This window comes from Engystomops pustulosus, chromosome 11, assembly GCF_040894005.1.
Source record: "Engystomops pustulosus chromosome 11, aEngPut4.maternal, whole genome shotgun sequence".
Lineage (NCBI taxonomy): Eukaryota > Metazoa > Chordata > Amphibia > Anura > Leptodactylidae > Engystomops > Engystomops pustulosus.
Window position 1 is genome coordinate 88866246 of NC_092421.1, and position 10823 is coordinate 88877068.

Sequence of the window (10823 nt, forward strand, 5' to 3'; positions counted from 1 at the left end):
GGGGTATATACTGCTGTGTACACCCTGTGTCATGTATGTTGTGTCTGAGGGGTATATACTGCTGTGTACACCCTGTGTCATGTATGTAATATCTGAGGGGTATATACTGCTGTGTACACCCTGTGCCATGTATGTAATGTCTGAGGGGGTATATACTGCTGTGTACATCCTGTGCCATGTATGTAATGTCTGAGGGGGTATATACTGCTGTGTACACCCTGTGCCATGTATGTAATGTCTGAGGGGGTATATACTGCTGTGTACACCCCTTGCAATGTATGTAATGTCTGAGGGGGTATATACTGCTGTGTACACCCTGTGTCATGTATGTAATGTCTGAGGAGGTATATACTGCTGTGTACACCCTGTGCCGTGTATGTAATGTCTGAGGGGGTATATACTGCTGTGTACACCCTGTTCCATGTATGTAATGTCTGAGGAGGTATATACTGCTGTGTACACCCTGTGCCGTGTATGTAATGTCTGAGGGGTATATACTGCTGTGTACACCATGTGTCACGTATGTAGTGTCTGAGGGCGTATATACTGCTGTGTACACCCTGTGCCATGTATGTAATGTCTGAGGGGGTATATACTGCTGTGTACACCCTGTGCCATGTATGTAATGTCTGAGGAGGTATATACTGCTGTGTACACCCTGTGCCATGTATGTAATGTCTGAGGGGTATATACTGCTGTGTACACCCTGTGCCATGTATGTAATGTCTGAGGGGTATATACTGCTGTGTACACCCTGTGCCATGTATGTAATGTCTGAGGGGGTATATACTGCTGTGTACACCCTGTGTCATGTATGTAATGTCTGAGGGCGTATATACTGCTGTGTACACCCTGTGCCATGTATGTAATGTCTGAGGGGGTATATACTGCTGTGTACACCCTGTGCCATGTATGTAATGTCTGAGGAGGTATATACTGCTGTGTACACCCTGTGCCATGTATGTAATGTCTGAGGGGGTATATACTGCTGTGTACACCCCGTGCAATGTATGTAATGTCTGAGGGGGTATATACTGCTGTGTACATCCCGTGCCATGTATGTAATGTCTAAGGAGGTATATACTGCTGTGTACACCCTGTTCCATGTATGTAATGTCTGAGGAGGTATATACTGCTGTGTACACCCTGTGCCGTGTATGTAATGTCTGAGGGGGTATATACTGCTGTGTACACCCTGTGTCATGTATGTAATGTCTGAGGAGGTATATACTGCTGTGTACAACCTGTGTCATGTATGTATTGTCTGAGGGGTATATACTGATGTTGTCAGGGTCGTAATCGACAATTAACCGGTCCAGTCAGTCACCTCCAAATTAGATAGAGCAAGTGTGCACATTTTCAAGATAAAATCTGAGATAAGATTATTCAGGTTTTAATCTTAAGCAAGCTCTTCACTCTAGCTTTCATGACAGCAAGATTGATTTTATTTCCGTGTTTGTAGCTTTTATACAAAAGAGAAAAAGGTGTGGTTATGTGTCATGCAGCATCATAGTGGGCAAGGGTTAAGCAAATGTGTCTAGCATCCGATGTGCCCTGGTTGGTCAGTTCCAGTATCTGGGCAGATAATGTCCTGGGCATTGAGTTTCGATATGAGGGATGAAGCCTTTTTGGAATCAGGAATGTTGTTCTCTTCCTGGATATAGGGCGTTGGCTGTGTGGATGCCGGCGCCATCTTAAGTAACATATCTGAGCATATTGCTGAGGAGGAAAAACTTTAGTATTTGCCAGCTATATAAAAGTATAAAAAATATAAAACTATAGGCTCATGTACAGATATTCCCCTTCACAATCCCCCCTAAATACTAAATTTTTCCTCTAACGTACCTTCGAGGTTGTCCATGAGTGGGGATAGGTCGGGGTGGGGCTGCTTCACAAACTTCGGGCAAGGCCTGCCCTTTCAGCAAGACCTCACCTCCCGCTTGCACTATGCTAACTTACACTCATGGAGCCCTCCCATCTTACCCTAAATTAGCTCCATGGATGGGGGATTGGGCAATCGTGGTTTATTTTGGGGCATATTAACCCATAATGTGGTTAATCCTGAACCAATGTGGCACGAGCTAAAGAACATCATGTATACAGAAAGGATATGTTTCCTCATGGTGAGGCCGGGTCTCTTCTGCAGTGGGAGGCGTGTGTCCAGGTGGTTTTCCCCTCAAGTTTTACCGCAGTGGGGGTGACAAGAATCACAGTGTATGGACCGTCAAACCTTGGGTCCAGGCAGTTCTTGCGGATGTACTTCTTTACGTACACCTTGTCACCTGGTTGGAAGTCGTGGACCGCGTCACCTGTGGATTCAGAAATAGAAGCAGAGACTGCAGAGTGTGTGTTAGACAATTCTTTTAGACAGACGGACAACAAACTTAACAACTTTATCCATCCCCTCAGCTAACTGCTGCTCCCTAACTTCTGACAACTTAGGGGGTGACCCAAACAGAATCTCACAGGGAGTGAGACCGTGTTTGGCTTGAGGGGTATGTCTGACATGGTACAGGGCAATGGGCAAGAGTTCTGGCTATTCCTTAGGGTTTTCTTGTGTCATCTTGAGCAGTTTGTTCTTCAAAGTCCCGTTCATCCTTTCAACTTTCCTGGAGCTTTGAGGATGATATGGCGTGTGGAGTCCTATGTTAGCTCCTAGCATCTGCCTTAGTTCTGTGTAGATTTGCCCTGTGAACACTGGTCCTTGGTCACTCTCTATTACCTGAGGTACTCCAAATCTGCAGGCAATTTCAGTAATCAGTTTCTTGGCTGTGAGCTCAGCAGTCATGTTGACAACTGGGTAGGCTTCTGGCCATCCTGAGAACATGTCCACAGCTACTAAAGCATATTCATATCTTCCTGACTTGGGAAGCTGAATGTGGTCAACTTGGATCCTTTGGAAAGGGTAGTCTGACTTGGCCAGGTGCTGGTAGGGCACTTTGGTCGTGGGAGCTGGGTTGCAGGTAGCACAAATGGAACAGGCCTTCATGTAGGCATTCACAGCTGTAGATAATCCTGGAGCAAAATACATCTTCTTGGCATAGCCTAGTGCTTGGTTCTTTCCTCTGTGCATTACCCCATGAGCCCAGGCAGCAATGGCGGGGTACAGCTTTCTAGGGAGACAGACAAGTCCTTGCATTGTCCAGAGTCCATTCTTATAAGCAGCACCCCATGTTTACCATGCTTTATGCTCTTCTTCTGGGGCCATCTTTTGTTCCTCTTGTAGCTGAGCAAGGGTAGGAGAAATAATCTTCTCTTCTTCTTCTTTCTTCTTCTGGGCTCTAGTGGCCACCATACAGGGGTAGGTCATCTCTTGTTTTTCCTTCGGGATCCTTTCCAGCCACTCGGATGACACATTCCCCATGGCAGCTTCTTTGGCTGTGCAGTCAGCCAGGTAGTTTCCTCTGGCTGCTTTAGAGTTCACTTTTCCGTGAGCTTTTACCTTGATCACTGCCACCTTGGTAGGCAGTTGTAGAGCTTCCATCAGGCTCTTGATGAGGTCTGCATGCTTCACTGGGGTACCTGCGGCTGTGATGAAGCCTCTGTTCTTCCAGATTATTCCAAAATCATGGGCAATGCCATGGGCATACCTTGAGTCAGTCCTGATGTTCACAGCCTTCCCTTTGGCCAAAGTGCAGGCTTCCTTGAGGGCTATCAGTTCGGCTTCTTGAGCTGACATGGAGGCTGGTATGGCTTCTGCTTTCACCACCTGTGTTTCAGTGGTTACCGCATAATCTGTATGGTACCTTCCAGACTGGTCTGCAAACCTGGAGCCGTCTGTCCAAAGTTCAAGGTCAGGATGGGGTAATTCCTGGGTAGTTACCCCTGGAAGCGTTGAGGTATCATCAAGAAGAACTTGTAAACAGTCATGAGGATCTTCAACTTCTGGAGCAACTCCTGGGTCAGTTTCTTCCCCCCTGGAATGTGGAAGGAGAGTGGCTGGATTGATGACTGAACAACGTTTGAAGGTGATATGGGAAGGCAGAAGTAAAGAACACTGAAGTCTGAGGTGTCTCTGGTGGGCCAGATGTCTGGGTTGGGTCTGAGAAAGAACTGCCGCCAGATCATGAGAAGCTTGAATGATGAGGTCATGTCCCAGGACGATGTCAGCAGTCTTGTCTAGGAGTGCATGGGCGGCATGAACTGCTTTCAAAAAAGTAGGAGATGTTCTGGCCACAGGGTCCAGACGGCAAGAGTAGTAACCAATAGGACGTTGTCTCCCAGCATGCTGTTGCGCCAGGACACCAGTTGCATGTCCTTCACTTTCAGAAACAAACAGGTTGAAGGGCTGGGTATAGTCTGGAAGTTCCAGAGCAGGCGCTCTGGAAATGGCCATCTTCAGTTGGTGGTGACAGTCTTGTAGATGTGGGAGGACCAGAGGTGATGCATCCAGGGTTGCATAAGCCTGGATGCATCTGGAATCCATTGTCTGCAGTAGGTGATGAGTCCCAAGAAAGACTGGAGTTGGTTAATGGTGGAAGGAAATGGTAACTTGGCAATGGCCGATTTCCTGTCTTCTATGAGGTGTCTGGCCCCTTGAGAGACACAATGTCCAAGGAAAATGACCTTTGCATGACACCATTGAACTTTATCCTTGGAAACTTTGCAGTTGGCTGTAGAGAGGTACAGTAGGAGAGACAATGACTCTTGCTCCAGCAGTGGTTTGGAGTCAGCACAGAGGAGAAGATCATCCACATACTGTAGGAGAGTAACTTGAGAATGCTCAGCAATCCAGGGAGACAAGACAGTCTTCATAGCCTGAGTAAATTGGTTAGGGCTGTTCTGGGCACCCCGTGGGCACCTTGTCCAAGTGAGTTGGCTTCCACAGGAGGTAAAGGCAAACAGATAACGGCACTTCAGGTGTAAGGGTACACTGAAGAAGGCATTAGCAAGATCGATGACCGTGAAAACCTTCGCAGAGGGTGGAATGCTGGCCAGCAAAGTGTTGGGGTTGGGTACCACCGGAGTTTCCAATACAGTAGCTGCATTGATTGCTCTGAGGTCCTGGACTAACCTGTACTTGGGTGGTGACCCCTTGGGGGTCTTCTTCTGGACAGGAAATAATGGGGTGTTGCAGGAAGAGGTACAGTAGATCAAAACACCTTGCTTGACAAGGGCCTGAATTTGGGTGGAGAGGCCTTGTTCTTGAGCCATCTTCAGAGGATACTGAGGTATCCTTGGGGGCTGAGCCCCCTCTTTTAGATATACCATCACTGGAGGGACTGGTAGAAGTCCTACGTCATCAGGTCCAGTTGACCAGAGTGAGGAAGGGAGTTGGGCTGAGACCCGGTCCGGGACTCCATAGAAGAGATCAGGTTGATGAATTTGCTGAAGCATCAGAGGGAGAGCTCTAAGTACACATCTGTCCATAGTTCCCTCTTCTGACCTGGGGTCATGTAATTCAAGCTGAAGACCTTGGAGAGTATAATTGATAGAAGCTCTAAGACGTTGAAGAAGGTCTGCCCCTAGAAGGTTGATGGGGCAGGTATCTGACACCAGGAAGCGAGCCATGACATCAGGGAAAGGTCCAACGGGGACAGGAATAGTGAGGGGAGACTCAGCAGTGGTGCCGGTAATGCCAATACAATCCTGTGGTCTTGGTTCTTGATATCTTTGGTCCTGGTACCTGGGTTCATCATGTGATCCTTTATAGTCATCAGGTCTGGGTCTATTCTGGGACCCTCTATAGTCATCAGATCTAGGTCCACTTTGGCGCGGTCTGTAGTCATCTCTGGGTCTGGACCTGCAGTCTCTTTTGACATGGCCTTGTCTTCCACAAATCCAGCAGGTAGGGAGAGGTCTCTGGTTGTTGAATCCAAAGGGTCCTTGCTGTTGTGGTGTCTGCCACGGATGAGATGCATGGGGTACTGGTGGCTGAGGGTAGTAGTTGACAGGCATAGGTGGTCCTGTAGGAGCTTGCTGTACCATAATAGGAGCAGGGACTGGTTCTTCATCTGAATCACTGTCCATTGAAATGGTGGTCATCAGCATCACTTCCTTTTTTCTTCTTGTCTCTCTCCTTATGTTGAGCTTTCTGGAATCCTTTGATTATGGTTACAGCATCCTTGAATCCTGCGGATAGGATTTCTGGACGAGTGGCAAGAACTTTGTCTTTAAGTTCATCTTGGAGGCCCTCCACTAGGGCCTTTACAAGCATGTGGGCTTGGATCTTATGGAGGGTGAATCCGAGATCCTCAAATTGTTGAGACAGTCTGGAGGAGTACCCGTCCATAGGTTCATCTTTTTCCTGCTGGACGTCCTGGATAGAACCTGCCTGGTCGGTGAGGCATTCCTGTGCCCAAGTCTTCATCTGGGAACAGAAGTCCAACCCTGACTGGTAACTGTCCTGGTCCGGTACTGCCGAGGCGTCCAGATACTTCAGGATGACCTGCAGATAAGTGTCAGGAGTTTTAACAGTAACCATATTGTAAAGATCCCTCCAGGTGGCACCATAGATCTGGCGGTTCTGCTCCAACTTCCGCAGAAACTGCATAGGGTGTTTATCCGGGTCTGGGAGTTTACTGATGATAGTGTCCAGTTGCGTGGGTGTGAAAGCCACGTACCTAGTAGGTTCACTGATGAGGGTCTTGCTCTTCAGGGGAGCTTCTGCTGTGACAGTAGTCATGTTTAGGTCAGGGAGTGTAGGAACACTGGGTGTGACTGTGGTTTTCTTCATCTGGGACTGCAGGGTCTCCACTGTTCGGTAGTTTGCTGTCCACACTGTTCCTCTTTCCCCCTCTGGGGTGCCTGTGGGGTAAGCAGTGGAGGCTGCGGTCCCGGTCCCTTGGTGTGTGAAAGTCCGGTAGAGAGCCGGGCCCTGGACTTGGGAGGGTCAGTTTTCCACTCATCTCCGCTGTCTGCTATAGCGGCATGTCTATCTTGCAAGCGACTGTAGAGTGGGGACCCTTGCAAAATTTCAGGGGTTATTTGGACTTGAGGGGCCGGCTGATCCTGATCACGCTTTTTGTGAGCTCGGGTGTCATACTGGACTGGAAACAGGCCTAGCGCCTGTGAGGGGTGAGATGAACTTTCTTCCGAAGCGCTCGGGCCTTGGTAGTAGGCCCCGGAAGAAGTGAGGATACAGTGGCTGCACCCGGGTCTCTGCAGGAGTACCAAGATGGCCACTGCCGGAAGAGGGGCATATTCTGGATTGCCAGCTTTCTTTCTGCCAGATATTTGCCTGTGGCTGAGAAGCAGTGGCCTAGGAAGACCACCTTCTCCTGGCAGTACTGGAGTTTGTTTTTGGAAACTTTGCAACCCTTCTGGAACAGAAAACACATAAGGTCAATAAATGCATCCTGGCAAACAAAAACAGTAGGTCCTCCGCATACTGAAAAGGAGAACATCCAGTAAGGGGCTAGTCTGCCAGTCTACTCCCTGTAGGGCCGTGGGGTATTGGCTGGGTGAGTTTTACCCCCCTTGTGGGAATCTACACCAGGTATACTGGAATACTGAACTGGTAAAGGCAAATAGGTACTGGCAATCTTCATGTAGGGGCACAGAGAGAACATTTGCCAAATCAATAACAGTGAATAATATGTCACTCTCAGGGACTGCTGCCAGTTTGGGCTAGGGACCACTGGGCTTCAGTACACTCATTGGCAGCTTGGAGGTCATGGACCATGCTACATGTATCCAGCTGTTCTTTCCGGGCCTTTTCCTTGACCGGGAATGGGTTAAAATCATCATCGGGCTAGCAGGGGAGAGTTTTACAATGGAAAGCACTAACTCTATTTGGAAGAGGGGGACTGTTCTTGCTGACATCCTTGCCCGTAATCACCCCCCTTGTCCTGCCCTGTTGGGGCCGTCTCCGCCACTCACTATAGTAATGTCTCCTCCCCACAGTCGAAACACGCCCACTTGGGTCGGTCGGTTGAGACTTCCGGAAACGTTGTCAATCTGACTTTGCCGTGGTCTGTGAAATTGGTCTCTGTTTCCCTCTGGCTTTCAGTCCCTGTATACGTAAGTCTGGTAGAGATGTCTCCAGTCGTTAACACCTTTGGTAACAACCCATTACAAAACAGATGTACACTACACTGTCAGGTCATCAAATCTTCCATTACCGTGTGCGTCTTGCTTTATCTCATCCAGACATATAGGATTCTCTTAACTATCTATAAACTTCTGGCCAGACTCCAACATCTCAACAAAATCCAGGTACACTTAAGATGGTTTTTAATCAAAAAGGAACAAAAGTCAGTCCTAGGCTCTGTAATACAGTCAGTCCTAGGCTGTGTAATACAGTCGGGGGGCTCATTCTTGCTCAATCTGTTATGCTGTAAGCGTCAAGGTCAGAACAGAACACACACTGATAACACAGCTTAGGCAGAACCGTAGATTTTTGGAGAACTTCAGCGTCAAGGTCATTTACATGTCTTCAGAAAACAAAACGCAGCTACACAGCCCCTGAGATCTCCCTCTCGTTAACCTCTTAAACGCCAGAAAGCAGGTACCAGACATATTGCAACACTTTTTTATAGTAATTTTTCTGCAGTTGTCGGGATCAAATAAATTTTTAACTATCAGAGATGACCATACCCAGACAAACAGCGTTGCACATCCAAGAATAATCTGAACAGAGAACTGAAATAAGATGAAATCATCTCAGCCGGCGTTCTGAGCCCTGTTCAGGCCCTTCAATGGTGCTTCACTGCTACCCACAACCAGCGTTTATGGCTGCCAATAGTAGGGTCATAGGTAATTAACTTTCAGGGACTTGAAGGGAATATAACTTAAAATGGCCGCCACTGAAAAATAAACTGTCTTAAAATGGCTGCTACCGGAAGAGGGGCATGCCCCACTTCCGCTGGATTTGGGGGTGTGTCTATGTGGGCGTGGAGCACCATACTGACAACAAGTCTCCACCCCATCCGGGTTCTGAATTCCACATACGTCACATGTCCACCCCTCCGGACTTGAACCGGCGCCATTATAGGGCGGTGGCGAGCCAAGAGGAACGGCGGCCATTTTAGATGCATCTTTTTCATTACAATTTTTAACACTTTGTGATTCACATTTTACATATCCGTAAATCATTTCTGCCCCTTCACTGCCACCTTCTCCTTTCTTGTGCTGACTCTAACAGCCCCTTGTCCTCTAGGGACCCTTTACTACCATCTAAGATGGTCTTCCACAGTGTGGGCTGTAATCTCCCTGACTTCCCTGCCTGTTCTACAAACTTGTACAAGTCTTTTGCATATTTCACATATTTCTTTCCTTCTCTCTGCTCCACTATCTGGGTTGCCATCTGTGCTCCCGGGGGGAGGCTGTGTTCCTTTCTCATGAGACGTAACATTCGGTCTAACTAAATAGAGTACTATGTTGGCGTGGCCACTCGCTCAACACAGCGATCCCCGTTAAATCAAAATCCTTTCCACACGTGCGCCACGGTGTTACTCTGTCCTAACCAATATACAGGCTAACACAGTGGTCTGGTCCCCAACCAGAATAACGGTATCCACTACGGTACTCTATGCAGGTAACTCTCCTAGTGAGAAGTTCCTACTGGGTTATACTCCCCAGCTCGCCTAATTTCAGGCTTAGACACCCGTCATGGCGTATTTCTCTACTCTGACGGCCGATGTCACTAGACATTACTTAGTTACGTCTTTAAATATTCTTTTCCTGATCACAATACAACTTTAAATAACCAGACGGCAACACACAAATTTACTTCACTGTCCAGGCAGAAATTATCAGAGTGACTGATGGAGCGGGGGTGGTGTTTGAAAACGAAACTAAATCGTCTTCCTTGCTGTGTCACGGTTCTGAGCGTAGCGCTGAGACAAAGAGGAGCCCACCACTCAGACAATCACCCCGCAGACCCGTAGAGTCCGGAGACTACTACCTCACGCCCTCGGATACACAGATAAGTACTATATATATATTATATACATAGACATACCGTGTTCCTGTGAGATTGATCAGATCTCCTCCGGGAGCGTCAGGAGTCATCCACCGGGTGTTAGTGCGGGTCCCCGGGGGCTCAGAGGCTCAGGCCACGCCCCCACAGTTGAGCGCCAAATTGTCAGGGTCGTAATCGACAATTAACCGGTCCAGTCAGTCACCTCCAAATTAGATAGAGCAAGTGTGCACATTTTCAAGATAAAATCTGAGATAAGATTATTCAGGTTTTAATCTTAAGCAAGCTCTTCACTCTAGCTTTCATGACAGCAAGATTGATTTTATTTCCGTGTTTGTAGCTTTTATACAAAAGAGAAAAAGGTGTGGTTATGTGTCATGCAGCATCATAGTGGGCAAGGGTTAAGCAAATGTGTCTAGCATCCGATGTGCCCTGGTTGGTCAGTTCCAGTATCTGGGCAGATAATGTCCTGGGCATTGAGTTTCGATATGAGGGATGAAGCCTTTTTGGAATCAGGAATGTTGTTCTCTTCCTGGATATAGGGCGTTGGCTGTGTGGATGCCGGCGCCATCTTAAGTAACATATCTGAGCATATTGCTGAGGAGGAAAAACTTTAGTATTTGCCAGCTATATAAAAGTATAAAAAATATAAAACTATAGGCTCATGTACAGATATTCCCCTTCACAATGTGTACACCCTGTGTCATGTATGTAGTGTCTGAGGGCGTATATACTGCTGTGTACACCCTGTGCCATGTATGTAATGTCTGAGGGGGTATATACTGCTGTGTACACCCTGTGCCATGTATGTAATGTCTGAGGAGGTATATACTGCTGTGTACACCCTGTGCCATGTATGTAATGTCTGAGGGGTATATACTGCTGTGTACACCCTGTGCCATGTATGTAATGTCTGAGGGGGTATATACTGCTGTGTACACCCTGTGTCATGTATGTAATG

General features: G+C 47.6%; 1 long non-coding RNA gene across 1 annotated transcript; it reads right to left on the reverse strand.

Annotated features, from left to right (window-relative positions):
• Nucleotides 1–1422: 1422 nt before the first annotated feature.
• On the reverse strand, nt 1423–10547 carry LOC140105873 (uncharacterized). The gene is made up of 2 exons (XR_011850663.1): nt 9905–10547; nt 1423–2309 (listed from the first exon to the last, which is right to left on the reverse strand). It is a non-coding gene; the product is annotated as an uncharacterized lncRNA (long non-coding RNA).
• Between the last annotated feature and the right edge of the window lie 276 nt (nt 10548–10823).